Raw genomic sequence first — 21,036 nt, 5'->3', positions numbered from 1 at the left:
ATGAAATGCTATTAAATCGTAAAAAATTTATTTAGAAATATTTAATAACATGGGAGAAAAGCTCCGAATATATTGGCATGTGAAAAAGGTTATAAATATACACCAACATTGAAAAAAACTTAAATATTAACAGTGTTTATCTCTGAATGTGAGAAAACATGCAAAATAATTTCTTCATTCTTTCTTTTCCAAATCCCCTTGAGTGATTGCTGAGTTTATAAAACAAAATAACACGTTTTTTAAAACTATAAAACTGTATTGAATAAATAAGTTAAATATTGCTGAAACTGGTCATTTAAATAATTCATAAGCATTCATTTGTTAAAATATATGTTTGAATTCCTCCAGACAGTCTTTAAGAATAGAAATTTTAGGTATACATTCAGCCATATTTTGAAAATTATCCAGGAATAGTCAAGGTGCATATGCTACATGGATATGGAGGATTGGATGAAACAGAAACGACCAAATTAAAAGTGAATTTTACACCCTTAATGAATTAAAGAAAGTTGAAAATGCAACAAAATCTATGTTTTTGTAAAGCATAGTGAAGTACCTTTTTCAAAAGAGATTTATTCTAGTTTATACACCAAGCCTCAGGATGGACTCACATACCAGTTCACTGCTCAGTAACCAGGGCCCTGCTCAAGCGCCAGGTGCATGTAGCGGTGTTTTTCTTTTTTTTTTTTAAATAACAGATAGCAAAAAGAAGAAGTAGCTTGCTCTGGAAATTAAGAGGGGAATTTAAGGAAAGAAAGAAAGGTTATGAAGGCGATGAACATAACCTATTAAATGCTGGTCACCTTCTGTTTTCTTATTTCTCCCCTGGAGTTTTTAAACAAAGTATCCCCAACAACAGGTACTATTACATTCAGCCATGTCACCACCTGCAGAATTTCTGTCTAGCAGGAATCAGAGTATATTTTCATTTGCAGGAACCAATGCATTAATCCTCAACATAGAAAAATGAGCCACGAAGTATGACAGATACAAAACACAAACAGAATGTTGACTTTTCTTGCTTAGATGATAAATAGCAGCGTCATCTAGCTTGATTTCAAGAGATAGTACTGTGAGGCTCAAAACTGCAGTTGGAAGGTGCTCACCAAGGGGTAAAGTCAATCCTGTAGATTCCTTCCCTTGCATTGAGTGCTTCCAAGGCCAGATTTGTGTATTTCTGGGGTTCCTCAGATTACATATTAAAGTGAAAGGTAACTTGTTCCTGTGGTTTGCTCCATCAGCTACATATGCCTACCATCTATGAGACAGAGTGCGCATGCACTGCCCTATTTCTTAGAAGTTTCAGGAAGTGCTCTGACGTCAAGATGCCAACAGATCAGACAAATATTTGCTGTCCCCAAACAAAAGGAAGAACATCCCTCCTCACTCTTACTTGGAAATTACCAGCCAGAAATCCCGTGAGAGTGGTTAGATGCTTTCATAATGTCGGAAGACACTAAAAATAAAATCATTGCGCATCATGGGAATATTTGAATTGTAATTTTCACACAACTTTCCCAAATTGCAAGACTTCTGCTGCCAAAGAAGAAACACCTATGACTTTACCAAGGACTCAGATGCTTGGAATGCACAATGACCCATTCAAACTGAAAGTGAACATTTAGGTTGATGTTTCAAGTAAGTACCAAGTCAGACTAGAAGGCAATAACAAATCATATGGAAACTTCATAAATATAAAAAGGGCCAGACTGACTCTGAGGTGTAAATGCCAAATGAGAGTCATCTATGGCCTCCTGAAACTTGTTTTTCTGTTTTAGTAAATGGGGCTGGAATCACTATACTTGTGTGAATACAGTGTATCTCTGAAATGCCACCCTCATTTTTTTCAACATCGCCTTGGCATACTTTCAGCTTTTACTTCTGTAGTTAAGTTTGAAGATCATCCAATGTAGAGAAACTGAAAGGACTACGTTTTGACAAATAGGCAGCTGGAGGAGGAAGAAAGGAATTGCCCTGAACAACAAAAATCATTAAAGACACAGAGGATAGAACAGGATCTATTTTCTATCTCCAGCGGAAACAGATAAAGGAAAAAAGAGTTTAACTGGCAAACGGAAGATTTAATTTAGACGTCTTGAAGATCTTACAGGTTTGCCAGCTACTGATAATCGCCACCTTTTAGTAAGAGCTAAAGGCTTTAAATGCATCATAGGTATGAATTTCATGTCGCAAACCTGAGTATGTAGCAAATGTGATTTTTGTTTTTGCCGTAACTGTCAGATCTCTGATTTGAGCTCTGAGCCTGCCTCACGTAGGCAACTTAACAGTGTCGTTTCTGATTTCTTTTTCTTTTCAATACAGTGATTTTGTTTGTCCGTTCTTGCCTAGAGGGTCAGAAACTGTACAGTTTAATCTTCCTTCCAGGTTTTCTCTTTCTTCTGTTACCCAAAAGCCTGCAGGAACAAGACCAGGTGAAGCCTGGCATGCTCTGCACCCTTCCACTAGTCCAAACAAGTCCTCCTCCTTCCGCCGGGGGCTGGCTTGGTCTTCAGGCTCCTAGGATTTCTCCTAGCTCCTGACCAAGCTCTCTACCCCATAGCGCATCTGCAGTGTCCCCCCCATTCAGAAAACTGAAGCTGAAACATTTAATTGGCCTTGGTGCATTCCTTGAACTCTTCTGAATTCGTGCCTTTTTTTTTCTCAAGCAGTTTCCTACATCTAATTTTTAATCAAATACTACCCATTCTTCAAAGCTCCCCATATTTCTCCCTGATACCCTCAACCAGAAGGGAATTTTCTGAATTCACAGTCTGTCCCTCTCCTAAGAACTCTGTCACCTTCTGTTAGCACACACATTCACCTGGCATGCACCTCTGCAGGTGGAACCCTTGTTGACTGCGGGCATCTATATGATTGGGGCAGTGTTCATTCTGATTGACTCTTGGCTATGTCCTACCGGTTGTTTTGCATTTTTAATACCACCTCTGCCTTCTGCCCTAGATTATGATAAATTATATCCATGCCTTCTTCTCCTATTGTAAAGTCCCTGAGGAAAGATAAATGTCTCAATTTGATAGTTCAATTCCTTGCACATAGTAGGCAATCAAATATATTTATTAAATGAATCCTCAGGTAATACTAGACTAGGCCACAACATTGCCCATGGTATAAGAATGAAAAAGGCAGGAGGTATCATTCATCATTGGCATATAAATACAATTTCCTTGCCAGCGTTACTCTTTTCTGTCTACTCCCTAATGCCTACTTAAAGTCTCATAATTTTTAATTTGAGTAAAGAACCAGTGGGGTACTTTTGTTTTAATTTGTGGAGAAAAAAATAAAATAAAATTATTCAAACTTTGCTCTTCTATCACTGACAGTTAATAATATCACTGTCATCATAAAGGGCATATTTAAAAGTCATTTGAGAAATCCATCTTTTCCCTGATTTAACATCACATTTTAATTCTGATTTGCTCTCAGGAGGATTAAAATTCACCAGCCACTCCGTCACTTTTGTGCTCCTCCATTACCATGATATAAAAACAGAAATAGTAAATACAGTATAAGAATATTTACAGAATGTATATATATATATATGTATGACTGAATCACTTTGCTATACAGCAGAAATTAACACAACATTGTAAATCATTGCACAAAGAACTGGCTTTTGTTTCAGAAACATTAAGTGAAAACAAAATAAAATAAAAATGAGTCAGACCCGCCCTATGGTAGATACTGAAAAGCAAAATTTTTCTTATCACTTTAGAAGCCTTAGTTTGTGAGAATAGATGGAGATGTTGGTTAGAGGGCCTTGCCTACCTCCTAGCTAAAAGACTTGTGTTTACACCAGCTTTCCAGAACATGAATTCAATTTCCTGTCTTTGCAATGTTACAAATGAATATTTGAGGCACCCATGAAATCACCTGCAAACTGTTGAAACTATGTTAAATCCACAAAAGCCAGAGGCCTGCTATTCCGGCAGTCACCAACTTAACACTAACTTTAAGCATTCTCCATGTTTAAGTGGTTATTGCTGCTACCACCACCCCCCTCCCTTCTCAACTCCCCAAACTCCTGAAGGAACTGCCAACCCCCATTGCCATCCTCAGCCTCCTGGAGTCGAGTGTTCAGAAGAGCTCAGCACTTGGAGTTTAAGATTTGATGAGGTTCAGAGAGCTCAGTGTCTGGAAGGGGCTGGGCTCTCCATTCAAATTCATAGTCACGATTCTCAGAGCATGGGCCACAGTCAAATGCAGATTTTTGTTCCTGATACCTGACCTACTGAACTAGACCTCCTAGTAGACCAACCCGGGAATCAGCATTTTAACTCCTCATATGATTTTTTTTAATATAAATTTATTTATTTTATTTATTTTTATTTTTGGCTGTGTTGGGTCTTCGTTGCTGTGTGTGGGCTTTCTCTAGTTGCGGCAAGTGGGGGCTACTCTTCGTTGTGGTGCACAGGCTTCCCATTGCGGTGGCTTCTCTTGTTGTGGAGCACGGGCTGTAGGCGCGCGGGCTTCAGTAGTTGTGGCACGCGGGCTTAGTTGCTCCGCGGCATGTGGGATCCTCCCCGACCAGGACTCGAACCCATGTCCCCTGCATTGGCAGGTGGATTCTTAACCACTGCACCACCAGGGAAGCCCATCATATGATTTTTTAAAATTAAAAACAAAAAATTGCCATGTTAGAGATACTGTGTAAATTTCAGATTGCCTACAGTCCCCGAAAAATACGCTCCCAACATAAACAATTTCAGTCAAGAAACCAAGGTTGCCTTCCCAAGTAGTGCCTCAACCTGGGTAAAAACGTTCATGACATTTTAACCTGCTCTTAGAGCAAAACTAAATTTTTAATAATCTCAATACAATAAACCAACCTTTTAAAGGAATATTTAAATGATTCCTTTGTTTCCAAAAAAACCCAAGCAAAGAAGCCCCTTTGGCTATTGTTAAACCAGAAGCCCCTAAATCAGGATGACCCTGGTGACTATGCAACCATAATGGGGCCTGAGAAGGGGTTACCTTTGCCCGGCTCTGTCAGACCAAAATTATTCAGATAACTTTTACACAAATAGCACATCTGTAGTGAACATTCCAGCTATACTTGCTGTCAGCAGCCTTGAATGATAATTGCAATAAAAATATATACTCTCATCAAAAACCAAATAGAAGAGGCTACTGTTTTTCACTTTAGAGCTGAAAGATTGTATTTTAGAGAGGAATTGAAATCTTTTGTTTTTTAAATAGCATATTATAAGAATCACTTAGAGCATTTCCTTTTTCAGTTTTGTGCAACTAATAGTTTCTTCAAGTTAGTTAGGTGATTGCTAGCAATTAATTAGTAAGATTAACATTGTTTTTATTGATCAGCCTGGCAGCAGTGATTGACAACATTAATGTAATTGCTTTATTTCTCAGAAAACCTTGACATAAGAACCTAATGGTACTGGGAAATAGTTGGGAGATAAAGAAAAATAGATTATATGCTTTAGATTGGGCCAATTACCTTAACATTCTGCCTGGGCTTTGAAAAGTGAATTAAGGGCTAAGAATTCCTTCCCTTAGGCGCTAGGAGCTTGTTTTTCTGTCCTTCCCCAATAGCCAGCGTGACAGTGAATCTCCACAAACGACAGAGAAGAGGTGACTCTATGCTCTGAGCTAGGACCCTACATTACCGTTTCAATTATAATCACCATAAGCAAATAAAGCAATAGTTTATAACCAAAATTTGAAAATTCAAAGTTCAGTGGCTACATTTAACATCTTTTCTGATGAAATCAGAGACCAAAATGGAAAGAAGGACAAGTTTGCTCTGCCTTCTACCTCTCTAAAATTCCAGTGAAGTTGCATATGTTCTTTCCTATTTGTCATTCAGGTATTGAATCAATATTGGTGATGTCCCAGAATGATTCTGGATCTGGCTACAATATTATAACTGTAAGTCATCCTTGTTCAACGGTTACTAGGAAGAGAAGGTAAGAGGAAGAGAAGGTAAGACCTGAGGATCGGGTCCATCTTGTGACCCGAGTTCTTGACCAGAGTTCAGTAGTTCCTCTGGGAATTCAATAGAAACCTTCAGTCCTTTGTTGTACTTGACCTACTCCTGCCAAAATGACTAGCTTGTTATTGTACCCAACCTGTCCTTCAAAATGACTGTTAACATCTTTATCAAAGCTGCTGAAAATTTTTAAAATAGTTTTTCTTTTAGTTAAAGGGGAAAATAAGTGTAGGTGTTGTTTGGATATTTGCTCAAGGTGTTGTAAGTATTCTAGTTCAAATAACTGTTTCAGGCTACTTATACCAAACATAAAATTGCAGATCCCTCTCATTAGAATGACCACTTACTGGGCATTCTTGGTTTCAGATACCTTTCAAGATAAATTGAGAATATTATCTTCAATTCTTACAACGATCTGGCAGATTAAAACCCAATTTGACAGATAAGGAAACTAATAAAATAAATGACTAGTACAAGGTCAGGCCAGGAATAAGGCGCAAAATCCAGATCTGTCTGGTTCCAAAGCCTATGTCCTTTCTGCTACTTGGTGGAAACCGTTAGGTTTCCTTTAACGTTCCAGTGTTCAAAGGTTTAATGGTTCATTTTATTGTACTTTGTTAGAGATTTGGGATCCCTGCTGTTGGCAGTGCTATCACACACACACAAAAATAGTATTATGGTTTAGATTTTCAGTACCATGCCAGCCTTGCTGGGTCTGAATCTTGGCTCTGATCCTTTCAAGCTATATCTCCTTGTGTATGTAACTCAGCTTCTCAAGGCCTCTGTTTCCTCCTCTTTAAAGTAAAGGGAACAACCTTTCCACTTCACAGGGCTGTTGGAAGAATTATACGAACTAATGCAGTGCTCCTCAAACTTCAATGTACATATGAATCACCTGGGAGTCTGGGAAACCTGTGGATCCTGGTTGCAAGGGCTAGGGTGGAGCCTGGTGTTCAATGTGCAGGATGTGTAGACCAGAGGCTGACATGGAGTGATTTTTCAATAGTGGTCAACTATGATCATTTAATGATTAGATAAGGGAAGGTCGCTTGGAGCAAACGCTACTTTCGAACGAATTCCTGAGGGAATGATGATTGAAGAGATCCTACATTGTGCAGGCCAGCCCACCATGCCAGAACTTCTCAGAGGTTTCACCACGGCATGGCTGAAGGGTCAGGCACAGGCTACCTTCTTCCTGGAAATGGTATAATTCTGAAAATGCAGTTAGGACCAATGTGGCAGTGATGCAACCTACTAAAGAGCAATTCACTTATTGAACAAATATTTATTAAGCATCTTATGCTTTCACTGTTAGAGATTTGGAGTCAAGTAAGCATTTAGCATATGTCAGGCATTGAATTAGGCATGGGGAATCCTTGGCCATGCCATTATTTTAAAAGCTCCCCCAGTGGAAAATCCCCTCCAACACCAGCTGCGGGGTGAATGGTTTTTCTTTATGGGGAATATCTGTCCTTGCTCTGCTGCAGTGCTCCTTTTCATATCATATCTATCATTCCCTATTTATTCCCTTTGGTTCCCCCATTTTGATCTGTTTGTTTTAAGTACATCACTCTTCCGGACAGTCCCTGAGCTTATTCGCTTTCTCATCCACCCCACACATCTTTATTGAGTGCCCAGTTCATATATAATGTACAGCTGTTAGCACTGTGAGTGTTGGAAAAAATAATTAACAGGTAATTGACCATAATTTACATGATCTGTAGTGTTCTTAAAATTTTCCTATTTGCCGCAAAATAACATCTTTCTTGTTTGTATGCCTAATGTATCTGCAAGCAAATAAAACAGGGCATCTTGCCACAATAACCTGAGATCCACCTTAAACACTAACACTTTGCATACATGTTTAACTGTAATATAAAGGTGTTAGAAACTCAGCGGAAAGCAAACTTCTCAGTCCCCCTGTTTTGATAGATGCCTTTTTCACGAAACATATTTATATTAACATATTTTGTCCACTTTTACTTGTCTATCCTGTATCAGCTTCATCTTTATGGGCATCAGTCCTGTATTATCCTTAGGAGGCAGTAATCATGGTTTCAGATGTTAGAAATACCAACTTGTTAACATAATCCATAGGATTTTCTGATTTGCTGTGGAACCTTTGGTGATTCCAGCAGATTTTTTTGCACAAACTCTGCTAAATGCTCAAAAGAATGAAACAGAAGGCAGGCAGTTGTTCTTTTTCCCCCCAGCTTTATTGAGTATACTTGACAAATAAAAATTGTGTACAAAATGATGTTTTGATAATACATGAACATTATGAAATGATTACAACAACCAAGCTAATTAATGTATCTGTCACCTCACATAGTTACAATTTTTGTGTGTGTGGTAAAAACACTTAAGCTCAACTCTCTTGGCAACTTTCAAGTGTACAATATGGTATTATTGGCTGTAGTCACCAAGTTGTACATTACATCTTCAGAACTTATTCATCCTGCGTAATAACCTTTGTACTCTCTTACCAACATCTCATTTTCCGACCCACAGCCCTTGGCAACCACCATTCTACTCTCTGCTTTTATGAGCTTGATTTTTTTAGATCTCACTTATAAGTGAGATCATGGGGTATTTGTCTTTCTGTGTCTGGCTTATTTCACTTATCATAATGTCTTCAAGATTCATCCATATTGTCACATATACCAGGATTTCCTTCTTTTTTAAGGTTGAATAATATTTCATTCCATATGTACATGGAATATCATATATATATATCACTTTTTAAATCCATTCATCTGTTGATGGATACTTAGGTTGTTTCCATATCTTGAATAATGATGAAATGAACATGGGAGTGCAGATATCTCTTCAAGATCCTGATTTCATTTCCTTTGGATATATACTCAGAAGTGGGATTGTGAGATTATATGGTAGTTCTCTTTTTAATTTCTTGAGGAACCACCATATTGTTTTCAATAAGGCTGTACTAATTTGCGTTCTCACCAACAATGTACAAAGATTTTCTTTTCTCCACATTCTTACCAATGCTTGTTATCTTTTGTCTTTTTGATAATAGCCATTCTAATAGGTATGAGATGATACCTCATTGTGGTTTTGATGATTAGTGAGTGTTGTTTGCATTCCCTGATGATTAGTGAGTGTTGTTGAGCATATCTTCATATACCTATTGGCCATTTGTATGTCTTCTTTTGAGAATTGTCTATTCGGATCCTTAGCCCATTTTTTAATGAGGTGTTTCTTGTTGTTCGTTTATTGTTGATGTTTGCCACTGACATGTTTGAGTTTCTTATATATTTTAGATATTAACCCCTTATCAGATATATGGTTTGCCAATATTTGTATCCATTCCACATAAGAGTGTAGCTCTATTAAAGGTAGACCCATGGCACAGTTCTCAGGGAAAAGAAACAAGAGAAAACAGTCAATGCTCACCAAGCTTCTTCAAAGAAGGGATCTGGGCACATGGGTTTTTATTTATACATGCTTATGGAGGTACATGCTGCCATAGTGCCACCAGCACTTCCTCTTTGGAGATAAAGATGTGGGTAGAGCTGTGATGGTAGATGATAGACATAACACCTGTCTGTTATTATAGAAAGAATTCTGACTCAGAGCCAGGAACACCAGGATTGTCATCCTGATTGCTGTTAAATCCATGATCTTAACCAGTCATTTTATTTCTCTTGGCCTAAATGTATTAATCTGCTGAACTCATGGAATGGCATGTGACTTTCATACCTCAAAGAGTGTTCTGAGTATAAAAAAAATTGATAGGTGCTAGTTTAGAAAAAACTATAAATTTGCCCCAAAACACTGTACATTATGATTATTTTCATAAGCACTATCAGAGGTGTTGGGAGACTCTTCAATTTTTATCATTCACTCATTTTACTATTACTACTTGTATAATTACCACCACTCATAATATATCAGCAGGCAATTGCTTTACTTGCTTTGATGTTCAAGTTTCTCTTTTTGGAACCAAGGGTATCAGATGGAACATCTCTTATGTATATATGGAGAAGTGAAGTCATTGGAGGAAGACCCTATGTTTTTAGTCTCAAGAATTTGCTTTATCATTGACATCCTAAAAGACTCTCTAAGTAGGTTAAACTAATTTAGGAAGAGACTGAAGATAATGTTGAAGGTGTAATTCACTGTGATTAATAAAGAATCTTTAACCATAGAAAAGTTCCTCTTGATTGCTAAAAGAGTTTCAAACTTCAAATGCAAGTTTATCATTCTTTCTTAGAAAATGAAATGTAGCAGAGATGTACTTTTGCTTCAAATTGCTTTTATACTAATGAACAAATAAGTTTTACATTGTTCTATTTTCATGGGTTTTTACTGGGCCTTAGTGGACGTAGAAAACTCAAATTGTGATACCTTAATCTAATAAGAGACTTTTAAAAGGTAATGACTGTCACAGAGCCTGTTTCTCCAGTTCAGAGTCTTCCCTGATAATTCATCTAGTTTGGGTTCTCTGTAATTATATGGCATTTATATTCTCTTCTCAATGTACTCATATTACTTTTATGTCAATTGACAGAATATTTCAGGACAGAATAAGTTGAGCCCTTGTTTCCCTCTGCTGCTCCTCTGGTAATTGTTTGAAGAGTTCTGTGAAGACTTCTTTTTAATTCCTCTCACTTTGAGGTAAGCCTTTATAAAGGTGGTCATAATACAGAAAGCGGGGACTTGTGCTGAGAATGACATTGTTTCATAAAAATGTCAGTGATTATTAATTCACAGAAGATTTGTGAGGCAAGTGGAAAGACTTGATAAGCCTCATTTCCTTGACCATACTCATTTCTTACCCTGGAATATAGATTTTGTTAATCACTATTTAAAATTTCATTTGCCTTTTACCCAGCCACAACTGTGTTCATTTTAATTAGTTCAAGTTTGAGGGATGTAAAAATGTTTTCCTATTCATCAAGATGTCCCTAGAATAATACTCTCCAGAGTCCTAGGCATTCTTGAGAAAACAGGGTTCTCTGCAGCAGATCAAAGAGCACTTCTAAGGGCACTTTCCCAAGTATATATACCTAAGGAGTCCAATAATATAGAATCACAAGGAAAATAACTTATTTTCAAACCTCTTATCACTAAAAATTCAGTAATTCTAAGGAATAATGACATTAACTTACACTGTGCTCTAAATTTGTTCAACTAAATCTCCAAGAACACAAAGTACTTTTTAAAACAGTACCACACTAACCCCAAAGACTATTAAACTGCAAGTAACGTTTCTTTCCAGTACCAAGTTTTCACAGCTTGCTCTCAAATGCTGGGAATGTCCTCTGAGGCTCCTCTGTGGATCCAAAGGTCAAGGAACTGACACTTTAATATCAGCCACATAACTTTGGAATCTAGCAAAAAGATAAACGTGGTGAGTTACTTGTCCAGTCTTGACAATTAATATGGCTTGTAAAATCTGAGGCATCCCAAGTGAAAACAACAGATGTTAGTATCCGCTTTGGGTAAGAGATCCTGGCAGGTCATAGCCAGAATCGGAATGAGCATCTTGAACTCCTATAAAAAAAAAAAAAAGAAAGAAAGAGCTATTAGGCTAAGAGGATCTAAGTCCAGAAATTATATCTGCCCTCAGAATCCATATCTTGAACTCTGATACTGGACAAAATTAAATGTCAGTCTTTGGAGACTTTTTTCTGAACCACAGATATTTTTGTGCCAATCAGTTCTACAATCGAGTCTTAAGTGGATTTGAACCAAGAGAGAAGAAGAATTTTTAATGAAGGCTTTAAGAGGGTTTACATTTAACTTAATAATAAACTTTCCTCCAAACATTGCTGAAATGGACATTTTAAAACACATATTTAAGAGTTTGGGATTAACAAATACACACTACTATATATAAAATAGATAACCAACAAGGACCTACTGTGTAGCACAGGGAACTCTACTCAATATTCTGTAATAACCTATATGGGAAAAGAATCTGAAAAAGAATAGATATATGTATATGTATAACTGAATCAGTTTGCTGTACACCTAAAACTAACATAACATCGTAAATCAACTATACTCCAGTATAAAATAAAAATTAAAAGAAAAACACATATAGCCATTCAAATACATCATTCTAACACAAGACTTCCTAGTCAGATTCTGATGAATGCTAAACCTTTCTAGAGCAAAGAGTTGGACTCATTCGTCTTTTCCTCACAGCACCAGGCAAAATCTCTTGCCAAAAGTGGTGCTAGTTGTTGAATAAAGAACACTTTTAACATATTATTTCCTTGCTGAAAAACCCCTAAGAGACCTCAACCCCGTGTCTATCGTGTTCAAGTTGAAACTCTCCTTCAGTCTTGTTTCCCACCACTCTCCGCCTCCCCCACTGTTCTGGGACTTATTTCCTTATGGTATTCCCACTACTGCGGTTGTGTCCCCTCTTTCCCATTGTTTTCTCAGTCCTAGCCATCATCAAGTCCTAATTCAAGTTGTATTTTGTCCATAAACTCTCCTCCTACTGCTTAGCCCACAAAGCTCTCTGTGTGATTGTTTCACCCTTAGAATCCAATGCTTCTCACTTAGCTCTTCTCTAATCACCAGATGCATGTTAGGCTTGTGATACATCAGAGTGTAATCACCTTCAGGGTAAAGACCAGGTCTTCTTGGCTGTCTTTCCCCTTAGGTTCCGGCCTAGAGTGAAGAATGAGTATGAATATTCATATGAATTAATATGAGTAAGGATATGATGGTGTCCTGAAGCACTGGATTAAGAGATTCTCATGGAGCCAGAACAGCCAGTTAACTTGAAGATTCTGTTCACTTCCATTAATTAAGAAATCAGGCTCAGATTTAGGTTCAGATCATGAGGACTACTCCAGACCCTCCCTAAATCAAACATGTGTGATCTTCTTGTACAGTTATTGCTAACTTTCAATAATATGTGACCACATACCCACGAATTCAATCTTCTGGGTTTATAAAACTTCTGCATTGATACCAATCTCTCTCTCTCTTTCTAGTTTCTTAAAAATCAGATGTGCTGATGTTTGTATCATAACCGTGAGTTGAGACTGAGCTGTAAAAATATCTCTTACACTTCCTGGGGGAGGTATGCAATTCCTTTTGGAGAATAAGTTTGCGTTGTTGAGATGTCCACATTCTATTTCAAACTCTCCTCTTGTATACCTGTGACTCAAAGATCATAGCTGGAAGAGAAAAGCTGCCTTTTCCCACTGACTAAGCTAAAATTTCTACATAGAAAGAGAGTCAGTTTCCTTTTAACCCAGAGGTTTGTGACATTAACATCTGTAAAGAGAGTCAACTAGACAAAATGGATCACCATCCCTATGGGAGGATAAGGGCTGATAGTTTATACACCCTGGATCGATAAGAAATGCAAAGGAAAGCCAGAAAGAGAGAGTGAGGAAGAAAAGGAAAAAGAGATAAAAGACAAGATTAACAGGTGATGTGAACTAAAATTAGTTCTAAGGTAGTACTAATATACAACTGTACATGGAAGCTTTGCCCCTCTTCCGCTAACATAGAATAGGATTCAGTCTTCACTACAAACCTGCTGTAAATTTTCTCAAATTGTTTCAAACACTTGACCAGTTTCTGAACTCCTAATGTGTGCCTGGCACTGTTCTACATGCTGGTATATCAGTGAATGGAACGAAGTCTCTGTCTTCATGGTGTTTAGATTCTAGTGAATGACCAGAATCTATGTATCAGTCTATATTTATATCAATAATAATATGCTTTAATTGAGTAACTGCTAAGTGCTAGGTTCTTTGTATGTCATTTTGGATTTAATTCTCAAAATAATCCTAAGAGGTAGAAATATCACTATCCCCATTTTACAGATGAAAAACACTGAGGTTAAGAGAGAGCTAAATAACTTTTGCAGTGTCACACAACTACTTAGAAATGGAGCTTGGATCTGAACCCACCTTCCCTGACTGCTAAGCAGGAGGGCCAAACAGGCTTTAAATACCAGCATGTAACTCAAATGCTGAATAGATTCCACTTCATACATGCAATGTGTTATAAGGAAAAGTCCAAACTGGGAAAGATTTGATACATTCAATTTCTTTTATATCATGAGTTTTATTTTATGTAGAGTTATTGGGATAGTAAATAGCAGGGTATTTGTTTTCATGTTAAACCTTTTAACCATTAAAATAGTGTACATTATTGTAGCCTCCTGTAATGTCCCTAATCTTCCATTAAGGGCAACATTTTGCCTACAAAGTCTAATTTTTAAACATTTCTAAAAATCTTCGAATGAAAAGTATTCTGGTGATCAAAAAAGACTGTTCAGTATTTCCTTTGAGCTCTCTTTGGCTTCCCTTTGGGTTGGTTCTCACCTGTCAGCTTTCACAGGCATCTGGGCCGTGGTCCAGGGAACCTATAGGCCGTGGCAAGTGGAGCTCTGGGCAGTGCTGGGCTCACCACCAAGCAGGAGGCTGGCAGCTGTGGGCACCATCATTTCATAGGTTTCCAGAAATGTGTGCTGTTCTCCAGGAATCTGGGATTCCTTCACATGGACAAGGGCTTAGCTGCCTGAGAACTGTTAATGAGAATTTTGCAAGGGGGTGGGAGAGGAGAGGCCCAACCTCGGGACCTTTTTAACTCTCAGCCCCTGGGACCCACTTATAGTTCCTAGAAGGCCTTTGGGAAAATGAGCGCCAGAGAAAGCCAGACAATAAGACCTGCTGTGGACCTGCAGCTTACAGAACATTATGCTACAGCACAAGGAAAACAATATGCGTTGCTGCTGCCCCAGAGGATTTTATATTCTAAAGGAGGAAGGAAAATATTTTGAAACACCTAACTCAGTCAACAAGCCATACATCTAATTAGAGCTATGTAACCACTGGAGAAATGTATGATAACTATAGCATCCTCCTTTCCAAAAGGACAGTTTCTCTCCAGAAGTCGCATAATATCATAGTTGGAAGTATAGCCTCTGGAACCAGACAGCTTGGGTTTAGAGTCCTGATCTGCAACTTTCTAGTCGTGTGACCTCAGCTGAGTCATATAGCTTCTTGTGCCATAGTGTCCTTATGTGTAAGACACAATAATAAAAGTATGTCACTTGTGGCACTGTTGTGAGTATTAAATGAGTTAATACGTAGAAACCACTTGTATTAGATGAGATAATATATTGAAAGTGCTTGTAACAGTATTTGACTAATAGAGCTATAGTAAGTCTAGGTAGTGTCACATTCTATTTATTTTTAAGACAGATCTTAAGACTGAGTGAGTTATTATTCTACAGTAATAATAGCAATTTTTCACGTGTACTGAATGCTGAATGTGTAATGGGACATGTCCTGTCTCACTTAATTCTCAAAACAATCTTAGGAAGTAGATACCATTTTAAATTATACTTGAATATGAAGAAAACAAGGCTTAGAGAAGTTTAAATAACTTCTCAAAAGCTCAAACCCAGATTTGTCTGCCTCTTCTGGAACCCATATTCTATTAAGATCTCTTGCTTCCTCCCCTCAACCATGAAAGAATGTCAGAGACTATTTTGGCATTTGAGATGGGACTTGATACTAAAAGAAAGTTGGTAAGTGGACAGAGGAAGGAATTGAACAGCTCTCTAAATCTTATAATTTAAAGCAACTGAAGTGCAGCTATAGCAGCAGAGTTTTGTTACCCCTGAAGTTTCTTTAAGAATCTGACACACATTGGAAGTCCATTCAGATTATGTTTCCCATTTCTAAATTTTCTGCCACTAATATTTATGACAAGAGAAGGAAACATGGATGAAAAAGGCGGCATTTCTGAGGCCAGAGTTACTGGTACCTTACTCAGGTTTTGATCAGAAAAATGTAAAAGCTGATGGAGCTCTTAGAAATGTGGTTGAGGCAGACAGGAGGGAGAAAAGGGGTCTGTGTCTTGGGGACAAACCTGCTGGGCTGCATTAGAGCAGTAGGTGGCTCTTTACAACTGGTGACTGCATTGCCCATGGTCAGCCGGTCTAGTTTTAAAAGATCTAGATTGAGAAAAGAGCTTTCAAGAGGCATTAAGATAATGCTGAAGTTTCAGTCAGTCCTTTGGGGCAGACTGAAAAAATAATAGGTTTATTAAAATTGCCTGTGCATTATGCTATGAAAACTTCTACAAGGATGCACAGATGGGCTTTAATTTGGACAACACTGTTGCTGCATATTAAAGGCCTTTGATTTTAATATCCAGTAATGAATAAAACTACTGGTGGGTGTCCTCCTGTGTCATAATGTAATCGGAGGAGAATGAATCTGGCTCTCATTTCGTTTTGCTATTGAATATTTGCTCTCAGACAGATGTACCTATGCTGAAAACACAACAACGAATCATTCTATATGTAGTGGAGGAAACCAAGGGGATTTCATCAGGTGGGAAGCACGAACTGACTAGAGTCAAATAAAAATGTGGCTTTGAAATTATGGGGTTTTCTAGAAGAGATCAACTCTAGGTATCCACAGTCCTTCAAGTAAGCCAAAACTTTCCTGTAATAAAACATAGTTTACTGAGAACTGCCACCTCCACTCTCTACCAGCCGGCTCAGCCCCCTGCTCGTCATAGATGACTCTAAAGGTAGAGCTTAGCACTAGGATTTAGCACTACCTGCCTTCTCAGGTGCCTCAGAGCTGGCTGCTGTTTACCTAGGTTACTGATACCTGATACGGCTTCTCTTTATGATCCCGAAGACACTGCTGCCTGAATGGTGCGTAAGATCTCTATGTGCTTTGCATCCTTTACCTTTCTTACTTGGCAAATTGCATTTTCTTAGTTGAGGTAGTTTGAAGCCAAATACCACTTCCCTTATGTTCTTTCCTGTCCCCAAGTAAAGCCATTGTGTGGCCCCAGTTCTTCACCCTTTCTTCTGTGCACCTTCTTTTCCATGTGATTTTGCAGTCCCTTCCTTCATGTGGTGGAGTCTATCTCTCTACCCTCTGATTTGACTTGACTGTCCCCTTGACCTGTTTCTGCCAGTAGATTGTGGAAGAAAATGCAGAGAATGCCAGCTTTAAGCTTAGCCCCAAGAGGACACGGACACGTTGGTTATCTCTATTGCTCCCCTTCCCTCAGCATCTCATGATGCTCTCTTGTTCTCAACAAGAACAGGCTAGCCTGCTGGAAGATGAGAAGCCACATGGAGTAGAGCCAAGTGAGCTCAGTTGTCCCATCAGGTCCCAGAAAAAGTCTACCCCAAATCAGCAAAGCCACCCTGATGATGGGAAGCTGACGTGATCAAGTGCCAATGCCTAGCGAAACAACGCAGCCATCCTGATGACTCTTGAGGAGGGAAGGTATGATAGCTGTTTAAAGCCACTAAGTTTGGGGGTAATTTGTTACATGACAATATCTAACATACAACCACCATGGTGTATCCCCCAGCTCTGAGCTCTGACATGCACGCTTGAGTGTGAGCTATCTTCAGCTCCTAGTATCTGACACTCAGTACCTCTCATAACATAATTACTAAATAAATGATACCATCAAATTCACATCAGTGAACATCTGGATTGCTCTCTAATTTGTAATCAGATCTAAGTTTATTTTTCTTATTAATCAGCATCCTCCTTTGCCAACTGTGTCTCTTTTGTATTCTTAATTTGATGTCCTCCCTGTTTCTGTTTCCCTTTCACTTAGATAGAAATGAATAATATATTTAAAAGATTAATATACTTTTAAAATTTCTTTGCTGGAGAAATTTAGAAAGTAGAAGGAACCACATGAAGGGAAGTGCAAATGATCCAAAAGCAAATGAGAATGGAAAGTTTGCCTTGATCTTATGAATTTGATGATGAAATTCTGAGTCACCAAACAATTATTAGGGGTATTATTGCCTAATAACAAATCCTTATATTTTTATTTATTCATTTATTTATTTTTCATTTCATTCATTCATTTTTTTTCTGCATAAAATCATCCTTTATTTTTTTTTAGCATCTTTATTGGAGTATAATTGCTTTACAATGGTGTGTTACTTTCTTCTTTATAACAGAGTGAATCAGCTATACATATACATACATCCCCATATCTCCTCCCTCTTATGTCTCCCTCCCACCCCTCTAGGACACAAAGCACCGAGCTGATCTCCCTGTGCTATGTGGCTGCTTCCCACTAGCTAGCTATTTTACATTTGGTAGTGTATATATGTCCATGCCACTCTCTCACTTCATCCCAGTTTACCCTTCCCCCTCCCCTCAAGTCCATTCTCTAGGTCTGCATCTTTATTCCTGTCCTGCCCCTAAGTTCTTCAGAACCATTTTTTTTTTTTTTTTTAGTATCCATATATATGTGTTAGCATATGGTATTTGTTTTTCTCTTTCTGACTTACTTCATTCTGTATGATAGACTCTAGGTCCATCCACCTCACTACAAATAACTCAATTTCATTTCTTTTTATGGCTGAGTAATATTCCACATATATATATGTGCCACATCTTCTTTATCCATTCATGTGTCGATGGACACTTAGGTTGCTTCCATGTCCTGGCTATTGTAAATAGAGCTGCAATGAACATTGTGGTACATGAGTCTTTTTGAATTATGGTGTTCTCAGGGTATATGCCCAGTAGTGGGATTGCTGGGTCTTTTGGTAGTTCTGTTTGTAGTTTTTTAAGGAACCTCCATACTGTTCTCCATAGTGGCTGTATCAATTTACACTCCCACCAACAGTGCAAGAGTGTTCCCTTTTCTCCACACCCTTTCCAGCATTTATTGTCTGTAGACTGTTTGATCATGGCCATTCTGACTGGTATGAGGTAATACCTCATTGTAGTTTTGAGTTGCATTTCTCTAATGATTAGTGATGTTGAGCATCTTTTCATGTGTTTGTTGGCAGTCTGTATATCTTCTTTGGAGAAATGTCTATTAGGTCTTCTGCCCATTTTGGGATTGGGTTGTTTGTTTTTTGATATTGAGCTGCATGAGCTGCTTGTTATTTTGGAGATTAATCCTTTGTCAGTGCTTCATTTGCAAATATTTCCTCCCATTCTGAGGGTTGTCTTTTCATCTTGTTTATGGTTTCCTTTGCTGTGCAAAAGCTTTAAAGTTTCATTAGGTACCATTTGTTTATTTTTGTTTTTATTTCCATTTCTCTAGGAGGTGGGTCAAAAAGGATCTTGCTGTGATTTATGTCATAGAGTGTTCTGCCTATGATTTCCTCTAACAGTTTTATAGTCTCTGACCTTACATTGAGGTCTTTAATCCATTTTGAGTTTATTTTTGTGTATGTTGTTAGGGAGTGTTCTGATATTCTTTTACCTGTAGCTGTCCAGTTTTCCCAGCACCACTTATTGAAGGGGCTGTCTTTTTTCCATTGTATATTTTTGCCTCCTTTATCAAAGATAAGGTGACCATATGTAAGTGGGTTTATCTCTGGGCTTTCTATCCTGTTCCATTGATCTATATTACTGTTTTTGTGCCAGTACCATACTGTCTTGATTACTGTAGCTTTGTAGTATAGCCTGAAGTCTGGGAGCCTGATTCCTCCAGCTCCATTTTTCTTTCTCAAGATTGCTTTGGCTATTCGGGGTCTTTTTTTTTTTTCCATACAAATTGTGAAATTTTTTGTTCTAGTTCTGTGAAAAATGCCCTTGGTAGTTTGATAGGGATTGCACTGAATCTGTAGATTGCTTTGGGTAGTAGAGTCATTTTCACAATGTTGATTCTTCCAATCCAAGAACATGGTATATCTCTCCATCTATTTGTATCATCTTTAATTTCTTTCATCGGTGTCTTTTGGTTTTCTGCATACAGGTCTTTTGCCTCCTTAGGTAGGTTAATTCCTAGGTATTTTATTCTTTTTGTTGCAAAGGTAAAAGGGAATGTTTCCTTAATTTCCCTTTCAGATTTTTCATCATTACTGTAGAGGAATGCAAGAGATTTCTGTGCATTTTGTATCCTGCTACTTTACCAAATTCGTTGATTATCTCTAGTAGTTTTCTAGTAGCATCTTTAGGATTCTCTGTGTATAGTATCATGTCATCTACACACAGTGACAGCTTTACTTCTTTTCCGATTTGCATTCCTTTTATTTCTTTTTCTTCTCTGATTGCTGTGGTTAAAACTTCCAAAACTAAGTTGAATAATAGTGGGGAGAGTGGGCAACCTTGTCTTGTTCCTGATATTAGAGGAAATGGTTTCAGTTTTTCACCATTGAGAATGATGTTGACTGTGGGTTTGTCATATATGGCCTTTATTATGTTGAGGTAAGTTCCCTCTATGCCTACTTTCTGGAGGGCTTTTATCATAAATGGGTGTTGAATTTTGTCAAAAGCTTTTTCTGCATCTATTGAGATGATCATATGGTTTTTATCCTTCAATTTGTTAATATGGTGTATCACATTGTTGGATTTACGTATACTGAAGAATCCTTGCATTCCTGGGATAAACCCTACTTGATCATGGTATATGATCTTTTAATGTGCTGTTGGATTCTGTTTGCTAGTATTTTTTTGAGGATTGTTGCATCTATGTCCATCAGTAATATTGGCCTGTAGTTTTCTTTCTTTGTGACATCTTTGTCTGGTGTTGGTATCAGGGTAATGGTGGCCTCGTGGAGTGAGTTTGGGAGTGTTCCGCCCTCTGCTATATTTTGGAAGACTTTGAGAAGGATAGGTGTTAGCTCTTCTTCAAATGTTTAATAGAATTTGCCTGTGAAACCATCTGGTCCTGGGCTTTTGTTTGTGGGAAGATTTTTAATCACAGTCTCAATTTCAGTGCTAGTGATTGGTCTGTTTATATTTTCTATTTCTTCCTGGTTCAGTCTCGGAAGGTTGTGCTTTTCTAAGAATTTGCCCATTTCCTCTATTTCCTCCAGGTTGTCCATTTTATTGGCATAGAGTTGCTTGTAGTAATCTCTCATGATCCTTTGTATTTCTGCAGTGTCATTAGTTACTTCTCCTTTTTCATTTCTAATTCTACTGATTTGAGTCTTCTCCCTTTGTTTCTTGATGAGTCTGGCTAATGGTTTATCAATTTTGTTTATCTTCTCAGTGAACCAGCTTTTAGTTTTATTGATCTTTGCTATTGTTTCCTTCATTTCCTTTTCATTTATTTCTGATCTGATCTTTATGATTTCTTTCCTTCTGCTAACTTCGGGG

The 21,036-nt window shown here is 37.9% G+C and overlaps 1 long non-coding RNA gene across 1 annotated transcript in view; it reads right to left on the bottom strand.

Annotated features, from left to right (window-relative positions):
• Positions 1-8,162: 8,162 nt before the first annotated feature.
• The window catches only part of LOC137229054 (uncharacterized), a 206,380-nt gene continuing 193,506 nt past the window's right edge, over positions 8,163-21,036 (bottom strand). Inside the window, exon 5 of the long non-coding RNA XR_010945516.1 lies at positions 8,163-11,485. This is a non-coding gene — a long non-coding RNA (uncharacterized lncRNA). The remainder of the gene's footprint in view (positions 11,486-21,036) is intronic.

Source organism: Pseudorca crassidens, chromosome 8 (assembly GCF_039906515.1).
Source record: "Pseudorca crassidens isolate mPseCra1 chromosome 8, mPseCra1.hap1, whole genome shotgun sequence".
NCBI lineage: Eukaryota > Metazoa > Chordata > Mammalia > Artiodactyla > Delphinidae > Pseudorca > Pseudorca crassidens.
The sequence above is the reverse complement of the archived record's forward strand: the minus strand, read 5'-3'. Positions and strand labels throughout refer to the sequence as shown.